The sequence below is a fragment of the Rana temporaria genome, chromosome 1, assembly GCF_905171775.1.
Source record: "Rana temporaria chromosome 1, aRanTem1.1, whole genome shotgun sequence".
Taxonomy (NCBI): domain Eukaryota; kingdom Metazoa; phylum Chordata; class Amphibia; order Anura; family Ranidae; genus Rana; species Rana temporaria.
The window spans coordinates 78423078-78435485 of NC_053489.1; the positions used below are offsets into that span (position 1 = coordinate 78423078).

Below are 12408 nucleotides of genomic sequence, written 5' to 3' on the forward strand. Positions count from 1 at the left end.
CCAAATTCAGCGTGTCACTTGCCACCAAATTCAGCGTGTCACTTGCCACCAAATTCAGTGTGTCACTTGCCACCAAATTCAGCGTGTCACTTGCCATTGTCACCTGCCACCAGATTCGGTGTGTCACTTGCCACTGTCACCTGTCACAAAATTCAGCATGTCACTTGCCACTGTCACCTGTCACAAAATTCAGCGTGCCACTGTCACCTGCCACGAAATTCAGTGTGTCACTTGCCACTGTCACCAGATTCAGCGTGTCACTTGCCACCAAATTCAATGTGTCACTTGCCACCAAATTCAGCGTGTCACTTGCCACCAAATTCAGCGTGTCACTTGCCATTGTCACCTGCCACCAGATTCGGTGTGTCACTTGCCACTGTCACCTGCCACAAAATTCAGTGTGTCACTTGCCACTGTCAACGGATTCAGCGTGTCACTTGCCACCAAATTCAGTGTGTCACTTGCCACCAAATTCAGCGTGTCACTTGCCACCAAATTCAGCGTGTCACTTGCCATCAAATTCAGCGTGTCACTTGCCATTGTCACCTGCCACCAGATTCGGTGTGTCACTTGCCACTGTCACCTGCCACAAAATTCAGCGTGTCACTTGCCACTGTCACCTGACACAAAATTCAGTGTGTCACTTGCCACTGTCACCAGATTCAGCGTGTCACTTGCCACCAAATTCAATGTGTCACTTGCCACCAAATTCAGCGTGTCACTTGCCACCAAATTCAGCGTGTCACTTGCCATTGTCACCTGCCACCAGATTCGGTGTGTCACTTGCCACTGTCACCTGCCACAAAATTCAGCGTGTCACTTGCCACTGTCACCTGACACAAAATTCAGTGTGTCACTTGCCACTGTCAACGGATTCAGCGTGTCACTTGCCACCAAATTCAGTGTGTCACTTGCCACCAAATTCAGCGTGTCACTTGCCACCAAATTCAGCGTGTCACTTGCCACTGTCACCTGACACAAAATTCAGTGTGTCACTTGCCACTGTCAACGGATTCAGCGTGTCACTTGCCACCAAATTCAGTGTGTCACTTGCCACCAAATTCAGCGTGTCACTTGCCACCAAATTCAGCGTGTCACTTGCCACCAAATTCAGCGTGTCACTTGCCACCAAATTCAGTGTGTCACTTGCCACCAAATTCAGCGTGTCACTTGCCATTGTCACCTGCCACCAGATTCGGTGTGTCACTTGCCACTGTCACCTGTCACAAAATTCAGCATGTCACTTGCCACTGTCACCTGTCACAAAATTCAGCGTGCCACTGTCACCTGCCACGAAATTCAGTGTGTCACTTGCCACTGTCACCAGATTCAGCGTGTCACTTGCCACCAAATTCAATGTGTCACTTGCCACCAAATTCAGCGTGTCACTTGCCACCAAATTCAGCGTGTCACTTGCCATTGTCACCTGCCACCAGATTCGGTGTGTCACTTGCCACTGTCACCTGCCACAAAATTCAGTGTGTCACTTGCCACTGTCAACGGATTCAGCGTGTCACTTGCCACCAAATTCAGTGTGTCACTTGCCACCAAATTCAGCGTGTCACTTGCCACCAAATTCAGCGTGTCACTTGCCATCAAATTCAGCGTGTCACTTGCCACCAAATTCAGCGTGTCACTTGCCATTGTCACCTGCCACCAGATTCGGCGTGTCACTTGCCACTGTCACCTGCCACAAAATTCACTGTGTCACTTGCCACTGTCACCAGATTCAGCGTGTCTGGAAGAGGGGGAGAAGGAAGGGAGAGAAGGATGGGGGGAGGGTGAAGGAAAGCGGGGAAAAAAAGAGCGAGGAGTAGGGAGGAGAGAGAGGAGGAGGGGGAGGTGGGGGAGAGAAGGAAGGCGAGGGAGAAGGAAGAGGGGAGGTGGGGGGAGAGAAGGAGGGGGAGAAGTGGGGGGGAGAGAAGTAAGGCGAGAGAGAAGGAAGAGGGGAGGTGGGGGGGGAGAGAAGGACGAGGGGGGGAGAAGTGGGGGAGAGAAGGAAGGAGGGAGAAAGAAGGGGAGGGGGAGAAGGATGGGGGAGGAAGAAGAAGGGGGGGAGGAGAGAAGGAAAGCAGGAAAAAAAGAGGAGCGAGGAGAGAGAAGGAGGGGGGGAGAGAGAGAAGGAGGGCAAGGGAGAAGGAAGGGGGAGAAAAGGAAGGGGGGGAGTGAGAGAGAAGAAGGGGGGAGAGAGAAGGGGGTCTGGTCACAGTGCTCACTTACTTGAATGGTCCCCGGGGGACTCTTAGTGACTTCTCTCATTCTTGTGGTCTTTGACTTTTTATTCTTCCCGCCCACTCATCCCCTTCACAGACGTAGCTAGCAGCACACATGCAGGGAGAGAGGGGTGGGACAAGGGATGTGGAGGGTACAGGACGGAGCAGCGTGTCACTGCACATTGAGCAGTGAGGGTGGAGAGGCTCAGCAGACAAGGGAGGAGAGGAGAAGCTACGGGTTTCCTGGCCATTCCCGGGTGTGCTACGGATGTTCCGCGGGCGACGGAAGGTGCTTCTGAACTTCCTGGTGCTGTGGAGAGCCGTAGTTAGCTGGTATCTTCGGCGGTGATGTGGAGCTGTACACCGCCGAAGATACCAGCTAACTAAGGCTCTCCACAGCACCAGAAACACCTTCCTCCGCTCGCGGAACATCTGCAGCACACACAGGAATGGCCAGGAAGAAATGCACCCTACCAAGCTCCCTCCCTCACTTTTTTCCTCCTATAGAGCACCGCCACCGACTACTCATTCAGCGCACCTCGAGCGCACACACCAACTGACACTCCTCCGGGGCCCCGGCCAGTTGTCCAGCTCTGATGGGGAGCTATTTGTCCAGCTCTGATGGGGCCCAGGTCACGTGGGGCCCCCGGGCTGTGCCCGCTTAGTAAGACGGCCCTGGACTCAAGGTCCATTTTTTACTGTATTTTTTGTTCTGATTAACAACAAAGTTTAAATGTAAACCCTGATAATAAAATAATTGTATTTGATACATTTTGGTCTGTTAAATATACTATACTGTTGTAAGCATTTCGTTATAGCTGTTCAAAAAGTAGAGAAAAAAATAAAAATACTTGTCATGTGATCATGTCAGTGTGTTCCTCTCTGGAACTACAGAACAGTTAGGCTTCATTTCCACTGGCGTTTTTACAGCCACTTTCTTTAGCCTTTTTTACAGCTTAAAAACGCCTGTCCATGTTTATTTATTTTTTTTTATTTTTTTTTTAGCGTTTTCACGCGTTTTTGAGCGTTTTTTAACATCTGGCGCTTTTACAGCTCTACTCTGGAGCTTCAGAATGCCCTGGTCCTGCGTTTTTTTACAGCTCAAAAACGCCTATGCCATTTGCAGCTCAAAAAAAGCTGTAAAAAACGCTCAGAAAAGTGGCTGTAAAAACGTCAGTGGAAATGAAGCCTAAGGCCCCGTACACACGACCGAACATGTCTGCTGAAACTGGTCCGCGGACCAGTTTCAGCAGACATGTTCGGTCATCTGTACACCCGAGCGGACAGGATTCCAGCGTACATTTGCCCGCCGGGCCTTTTTTCCAGCGGGCAAATATTTCCAAACTTGTTTAGAAACAGCCCGCTGGAATCCTGTCCGTCGGACATGTTCGGTCGTCTGTACAGACCTACCGTACATGTCCGAGCGGCCGCCGTCCCTCGCATGCGTCGAATGACTTCGACGCATGCGTGGAAGCATTGACCTTCCTGCGTCGCGCATGTCGCCGCGTCATCGTCGCGGCGATGGCGCGGACACGTCACCGCGCTGTCTGTCCGCGCGGTTTGCTCTCTAATTTCTGTCTGATGGTGTGTACAACCATCAGACAGAAATCTCCGACCGGACATGTCCGATGAAAACGGTCCGGCGGACCGTTTTCAGCGGACTGTCCGGTCGTGTGTACAAGGCCTTACTGTTGATGATGTAGAGATGAGGACAGTATTCAGTTGTTTAAAGGAGAAGTACAGCCAAAGCTTATTTGGCTGTACTTCTGTGGATCACAGAGTTTGTTTTGCACTCCTGTGAACCGTTTTCAGCAGACAGCGGGCTGATGTCCGCTGTTTGCGGACATCAGAGCCAGTCCAGGCTCGGGTAAGATTGGGACAATGAAGTTGGGATCAGTCCACTTGCCTGGACCAGCACCGGGCAGTGACTGACAGTCACCAGCTCTCTGCTCGGGGAGAGCTGTGAGAACCGAACAATCGCTCGATTCTTAGTGTGGCGACGCTGGGGATTGGACCAATGCTACATCCACCGAGGTAAATATGATTGTTAAATAAGAAAAAAACTCCATACTTTCAGTCCAGAAAAAGATACTAGGGTGATTTCAGTAAAGCATTCATGCCATTCTTCTGTCGGTGTAGCCCTTTTTAAAAGGACCTGTGCCAAATTCATGATTGCTGCCGGTAGTTTAGGTACTGTAGCTTTAATAAAACATGCAATAGATACAGATAGTTCTTATTAGCACAACCTTTTTTAAGCGGCCCTAAGCCTGCACCAAATAAAAAAAAATACCTTCAGTTCCTAGATAACAAAACTGGGGGTACTTAAAGGGGAGTTCCAGGCATTTTTCATGTTCATTAAAAGTCCGCAGCTACAAAAAGTGTAGCTGCTGGCTTTTAATAAACATGAACTCACCTGCTCCACGTTCCAGCGACGCGTCGGCCGGAGCTCTGCTCCTCTCCCCCCCCCCCTCTCCGGCCGGCGTCCTCATTGCTACTGTGGGCACCCGGCCAGGAAGCATTCGGCTTCACGCCTGTGCGAGCGGCGCTGCGCTGTCTGGTTGGAAAGGCGATCGCCTGGGACCTGTCACGTGTCCCAGGCGATCGCCTACAGGGAGGGGCCGCCAAAAGGCGACATGACCTATCGCCTTAGCGGCCCCTGGGCGGAAGGAGGAAGTGGGAGGACGTGTATATTGATTCTCCCACTCCTCCTGAAGCCCCCCCCCCTCCCAAAAAAAAAAATTACATGCCTTCTATCAGGGAGACAGCGGTTAAGTTGTTTTCTCGCTGGTACTACACGCCCCAGCGTTTACATCAGATTTTCCCGCAGGCCTCTTCATATTGTTTCTGGGGTTGTGCTAGCCCTGGCTCTTTCCTACATATTTTTTGGGATTGCAGGAAAATCTCTTCTACTTGGAAGGGAGCTTTTAATCTTATGGATAAATTAGCGGGAAGACACATGGATCTGACATATAGACACTGGGGTAGATTCAAGAAGCAATTGCGCCTGTGTAACCATAGGTTACACAGCGCAATTGCTTACTTGCCCCGGCGTAACGACTGCTCCTGATTCAGGAACCTCGTTACGCCGACTGCAGCCTAAGATCTGCGCGGCATAAGGCTCTTATGCCCGCATATCTTAGGCTGCATTCTTGCGGTGGCCGCTAGGTGGCTTTCCCGTTGTGCTCAGTGTATAGTATGCAAATTGCATACTAACACCGATTCACAACGTTGCACGAGCCCTGCGTACGCAATTTACGTTGTTTACGTAAGGCGGTTTTCGCGCAAGGCTGCCCCTGCTATTAGCAGGGGCAGCCCATGTTACGTATACCCGTCGTTCCCGCGTCGCGAAATTTGAATTTTACGTAGTTTGCGTAAGTGAATCGTGAATGGCGATGGACGCCATTCACTTTCACTTTGAAGCAAATGACGTCCTTGCGACGTCATTTGCCGCAATGCAAGTCGGGAAAGTTTCCCGACGGAGCATGCGCTCTACGATCGGAGCGGGAACGCACCTAATTTAAATGATTCCCGCCCCCTACGGGATCATTTAAATTGCGTGCTCTTAAGCCGGGCATTTTGCCGGCGCGCCCACGCAATTTACTGGAGCTTCTGCTCCGTGAATCAAGGGCAGCGGAGCAAATTTGTGGGGGCGCAGGGCAAAAACGTTGCCCTCCGTAAATAATGCGCAATTCTACCTGAATCCGGGCCACTGTCTACTTTTTGAAAAGATTCCTGACACTCCTAAACCCTTGAGGCAACTATTACACACCTTCTGTATTGCAGTTCTCTGGGCTATTGCTTTGAACTGGAAATCACCTACGGTCCCATTTGCTCAGGTTCTCTCTAGGATGGATCAGATCATGCTGTCTGAGCAAATTTTTCACAGACTTCATGATACTATCCCTATCTATGACGCTAAATGGAACCCTTGGTGGCTGTTGCGTTTTCAAGAATGACCTGAGTCTTTATTTTTGTGTACTTTCTGTCTGAATATGACCTGGTTTGGTATATTCTCCCACATCTTTCTTTTTGCTCTTTTGTTTTTCCTTTTTTTGTCTTTGGTTTGCAGATAAAGGTTGTTTAGCACGTGTGTAATCTTTATTTGAGACTGTTGTTCAGTTAGTGATGTCATTTATTGGTCTAATTTTTATGGTTGTCTATAATGGCCTGTTATCTGACTAATGATGTATCCTTCATTGGGATTTTCCTGATGTCACTCTATATGTGTTATGATATGCATTGCTATATTGTACTGTAAACCCCGGTTTTTGTTTCAATAAAAACGTATTTTCAGTAAAAAAAAAAAAAAAAATGACATGCCAAATGTGGCATGTAAGGGGGCGAGGAGTGGATTAAGCGGAAGTTCTACTTTTGGGTGGAACTCCGCTTTAAAGTAGTAATAAACCCAAACTAAAATGTTTAATTTATTGCAGTTTACCAATCTTTATTTGTGGTGGCTGCATTTTCTTTGAGCTTTTTATCTCTTTATTTCACCTAGTGATCCAACCAGTAATGCTCTTTTGTCATGGGGTGTCTGCTTTCTGAATTAAGTATTGAAGCAGACACTTTTGGACAGCAGCATTGTCAGTCTGGGGACAGGGAAGTGTTAGACTAGCATATTTAAATGGACTTGACTTAAAAATTGAAATTGATCTCAAGGTAGTACTTATTAAGCAGTTAGAACAAACAGTTTTTTTTTTTTTTTTTCTTTTGGGATAAAGGTTTTTACATGAATGAATAAAAGCTGACCATTGTAAGCACCCCTGTATGTGCTAGCTTGGTCAGTTAAAGCAATTTGAAAATTAACAGACTTACTGACTGGATCACCAGGTGAAAATAAAGGAAAAACAGAGAAACGAATGCAGCCACCACATCTATGAGCTGGTAAGCTGCAAAGTAATACATTATTGTTTTTAGGTTTAATACTGCTTTAAGTTGGTGTACAGACAGGCAAATTCTATGTAGTGGGGAAGCATGTTTGCCACACTTACCGCCACCCATCCCCCCTTCATCGGTCACTGCGTGTTAATGATGCTTTTGGCTTTAGAGTTTACAGACAACTACCAGACAGTGATGCTAACAGTGGGCAGATCCTAATGTGTTATCACAAGAGAAAATTAGGAAATGATGGCATTTCTGGCAGATCAGCAGATATTATCTTAACTGTAAAGTACAGGATACAGGACATGTATTCTTAGACCTTGGGTTATATAAAGCTACCTTCATGTGATTGGCCACTGGCAAAAATAACTTGGTATGGCCTCCCCCAGAGCACATTTATAACCCCACCCATTTGTGAGGCTCTATTTTTTTTTAAAGTGACCTTAGATCAGGGATCTTCAAACTACGGCCCTCCAGCTGTTGCGGAACTACACTTCCCATGAGGCATTGTGAAACTCTGACATTCACAGACATGACTAGGCATGATGGGAATTGTAGTTCCTAAACAACTGGAGGGCCGTAGTTTGAGGACCTCTGCCTTAGATGATAGGACTGTTCTTCTCTGAAGAATATTTTTATTTATTTTAGTATGTGATTTTTCTTCTCTGAAACTTTCTAACAGTTTTTATCCATTATCCTTTGTGTGTATTTTGGGAACTGTACCCAGACTCCATTGTCTACCGCCTGTCATGTTTGCTTCAGTTACTGGATCCTGCATTAGACGTTACCCTTGGCATGTAGCGCAACATGATAGTAAGCCGCAAAGTGCTATACAGTTCCAGGGCCGTGGTCTATTTCTGAAGGATGATGGATGAAGCCTGAATCTCTAAGTCCAGCATCATGTATAAGGCAGGATTTTCCTGGGTATATACACTTGTTTCTGGCTTTTACTAACACAAGATGAGCCGGCAATCATATGAATTATTCTATTACAGAAATGATGGGAAAAATGCCTGCTTGGATGTGTGTGACATTCATCCAAGTAATTAACAACAATGCAAATAGGTTTGGTGCTATCACCTTAAAAAAAATAACAAAAAAACCTTCAATATAAATATATATATATATATATATATATATATATATATATATATATATATATATATATATATATTTATTACAAAGCAACTTCTAAATGTTCCACCAATAAAACTTCAATTGAAACAAAGCCCAAAAAAAAATGTCTCTATGGGAATGTTTGACCATTCTTCCAGAAGCGCATTTGTGAGGTCAGGCTCGATGTTGGACGAGAAGGCCTGGCTTACAGTCTCCGCTATAATTCATCCCAAAGGTGTTCTATCTGGTTGAGGTCAGGACCCAAACCCTCTCATCCATGTCTTTATTGGCCTTGCTATGTGCACTTGTGCGCAGTCATGTTTGAAGGGGAAGGAGCCATCCCCAAACTGTTTCCACAAAGTTGGGAGTGTGAAATTGGCCAAAATATCTTGGTATGCTGATGCCTTACCTTCACTGGAACTAAGAGGCCAAACCCAACCCCTGAAAAACAACCCCACACCATAATCCCCCCTCCACCAAATGATTTGGACCAGTGCAGAATGCAAGGACCACAAAGACATGGAGGAGCGAGTTTGAGGTGCAGGAACTTGACTGGCCTGCACAGAGTCCTTAACTCAGCCCAATAGAACACCTTCGCGTCCACATCAGTGCCTGACCTCACAAATGTGCTTCTGGAAGAATGGTCAACATCCCCATAGACACTCCTAAACCTTGTGGATAGTGGCTCTTCCCAGAAGAGTTAAAGCTGTTATAGCTGCAAAGCGTGGGCCAACTCAATATTGAACCCTATGGACTAAGACGGGATGTCAATAAAGTTCATGTGCATGTAAAGGCAGGTGTCCCAATACTTTTGGTAATATAGTGTATGATTGAGATATATATATATATATATATATATATATATATATATATATATATATATATATATATATATATATATATATATATATATAAATTATACTATACAGTATCTAACAAAAGTGAGTACACTCCTCACATTTTTGTAAATATTTTAGTATACCTTTTCATGTGACACCACTGAAGAAATGACACTTTGCTACAATGTAAAGTAGTCAGTGTACAGCTTGTATAACAGTGTAAATTTGCTGTCCCCTCAAAATAACTAAACACACAGCCATTAATGTCATAGGCCGCGTACACATGACCGGTCCAAACCGATGAAAATGGACCAAAGTTTAGTTTCATCGGTCCAAACCGACCGTGTGTGCGGCCCATCGGCCTGTTGTCCTTCGGACAAAAATTAGAGAACTTGCTTTAAAATCGAACCGATGGACGGCTGACTATCGGTCAAAACCGATGGTTAGTACACAAAAGCATCGGTTAAAAACCAGCGCATGCTCAGAATCAAGTGGACACATGCTTGGAAGCATTGAACTTCATTTTTTTCAGCACGCCGTGTGTTTTACGTCACCGCGTTCTGACCCGATCGGTTTTTGAACTGTATATAACCACTCACCAGCCACTTTATTAGGTACACCTGTTCAATTGCTTGTTAGCACAAATTGCTAATCAGCCAATCACATGGAAGCAACTTAATGCATTCAGGCATCTAGACGTGGTGAAGATGCCTTGCTCAAGTTCAAACCAAGCATCAGAAAGGGGATTTAAGTGACATTGACCGTGTCATGGTTGTTGGTGCTGGTCTGAGTATTTCAAAAACTGCTGATCTACAGGGATTTTCACACACAACCATCTCTAGGGTTTACAAAGAATGGTCTGAAAAAAAGAGAAAATATCCAGTAATCGGCAGTTGTGTGAACTAAAATACCTTGTTGATGTCAGAGGTTGATGGAAAATGGGCATACTGGTTTAAGATGATATAAAGGCAACAGTAACTCAAATAACCATTACAACCAAGGTATGCAGAATACCATCTCTGAACGCAGACGGGCTTCAGCAGCAGAAAACCACACTGGGTACCACTTCTGTCAGCTAAGAACAGGAAAGTGGGGCTAAAATTCACACAGGCTCGCCAAAAATAGACAATAGAATATTGGAAAAACTTTGCCTGGTCTGATGAGTCTTGATTTCAGCTGCAAAATTCAGATGGGAGGGTCAGAATTTGGCATGAAAAAAATGAAAGCATGGATCTATCCAGCCTTGTATCAACGGTTCAGGCTTGTGGTAATGGTGTAATGGCTTGGGGATATTTTCTTGGCACACTTTGGGCCCCTTAGTACCAATTGAGCATTGTTTAAATGCTACAGCATACCTAAGTATTGTTGCTAACCATGTCCATCCCTTTATGACTACAGTGTACCCAATGGCTACTTCCACCAGGATAATGCACCATGTCACAAAGCTCAAATCATCTTAAACTTGTTGAAATGACAATGAGGTCTCTTTACTCCCTTGACCTCCACAGTCACCAGATCTCAATCCAATAGAGCACCTTTGGGATGTGGTGGAAGGGGAGATTTCCATCATGGATGTGCAGCTGACAAATCTGCAGCAACTGAGTGATGCTACCATGTCAATATGGACCAAAATCTCTGAGGAATGTTTCCAACACAATGAAGGCAGTTCAGAAGGCATAGGGGGTTCAAACCCGGTACTTGCAAGGTGTACCTAATAAAGTGGCCGGTGAGTGTTTAAAATATACATATTATGGATGAGCTTCGAGTTCGAGTCGAACAACGAACGATTTGGGGTGTTCGCGGCAAATTCGAAAAGCCGTGGAACACCCTGTTAAAGTCTATGGGAGAAATCTAAAGTGCTAATTTTACAGGCTAATATGCAAGTTATTGTCCTAAAAAGTGTTTGGGGACCTGGGTCCTGCCCCAGGGCACATGTATCAATGCAAAAAAAAAGTTTTAAAAACGGCCGTTTTTTCAGGAGCAGTGAAATTAATAATGCTTAGAGTGATACAATAAAATTGAAATATTCCTTTAAATTTCGTACCTTGGGGGGTGTAAAGTTAGCATGTGAAATAGCGCTTGTTTCCCGTACTTAGAACTGTCACTGCACAAAGTGTCATTTCTGAAAGAAAAAAAGTCATTTAAAACCGGACTCGCAGCAATAATGAATTGTCAGCTCCTGGCAATTCAGAGAGAATCCATTCATAAAAAAAATAAAAAAAAAAGCATGGGAGTCTCCCCAAATTCAATTACCAGGCCCTTCAGGTCTGGTATGGATATTAAGGGGAACCCCGCCGTCAATTAAAAAAAAAAAATTACGTGGGTTCCCCCCAAATATCCATTCCAGACCCTTCAGGTCTTGTGTGGATTTTAAGGGGAACTCCACTACAAATTGTTTTTAAAAATGGCGTGGAGTTCCCCCAAAAATCCACACCAGACCCCTTATCCTAGCACGTTAACCTGGCCGGCCGCAGAAAAGAGTGCAGCCCACCCCTCTCCTGAACCGTACCAGGCCACATGCCCTCAACATGGGGAGGATGTCCCCATGTTGATGATGACAAGGGCCTCATCCCCACAACCCTGGCTGGTGGTTGTGGGGGTCTGCGGGCGGGGGGCTTATCAGAATCTGGAAGACCCCTTTAACAAAGGGGACCCCCAGATCCTGCCCCCCCTATGTGAATTGGTAATGGGGTACATTGTACCCCTACTATTTCACGAAGGAAGTGTAAATAGTTGTAAAAAAACACACACACACACCGTAGAAAAAAGTCCTTTATTAATAAAAAAAATCCAGCGGTGGTAATCCACTCGGTCCCGGCTCCCTGCTCCAACGTTGTCGGTATCCAGCGACGGGTGATCTTCTCTCCTGTCCAGCGATGAGAAGATTATCCGAGATCCAGAGCGCAGCATCGCCGGCCTTCTCTCTCCGCCGGACACAGCCCGGCGAATGACGCGGCTGAAGCTGTGCGCGACCCCACGGCGTGCGCGACCCCATGGCTGGGCTTAAAGAGCCACGTACATGTACGTGGATGTGCCCAGCCATGCCATTCTGCGTATCGGCGTGAATGGGTCCTTAAGTTGTTAAATGACTTTTTTTCTTTCAGAAATGACACTTTGTGCAGGGACAGTTCTAAGTACGGGAAACATGCGCTATTTCACATGCTTACTTTACACCCCCCCTAGGTACGAAATTTTAAGGAATATTTCACTTTTATTGTTTCACTTTTAGCATTATTAAATTCACTGCTCCTGAAAAAACTGCAATTTTTAAAACTTTTTTTGCATTGATACATGTCCCCTGGGGCAGGACCCAGGTCCCCAAACACTTTTTAAGACAATAACTTGCATATTAGCCTTTA

The 12408-nt window shown here is 45.9% G+C and overlaps 1 protein-coding gene across 2 annotated transcripts in view; it reads left to right on the forward strand.

The window, feature by feature from the left end:
* The window catches only part of IL31RA (interleukin 31 receptor A), a 60904-nt gene that overhangs the window by 2186 nt on the left and 46310 nt on the right, over nucleotides 1–12408 (forward strand). The gene's annotated exons all lie outside the window — the stretch shown is intronic.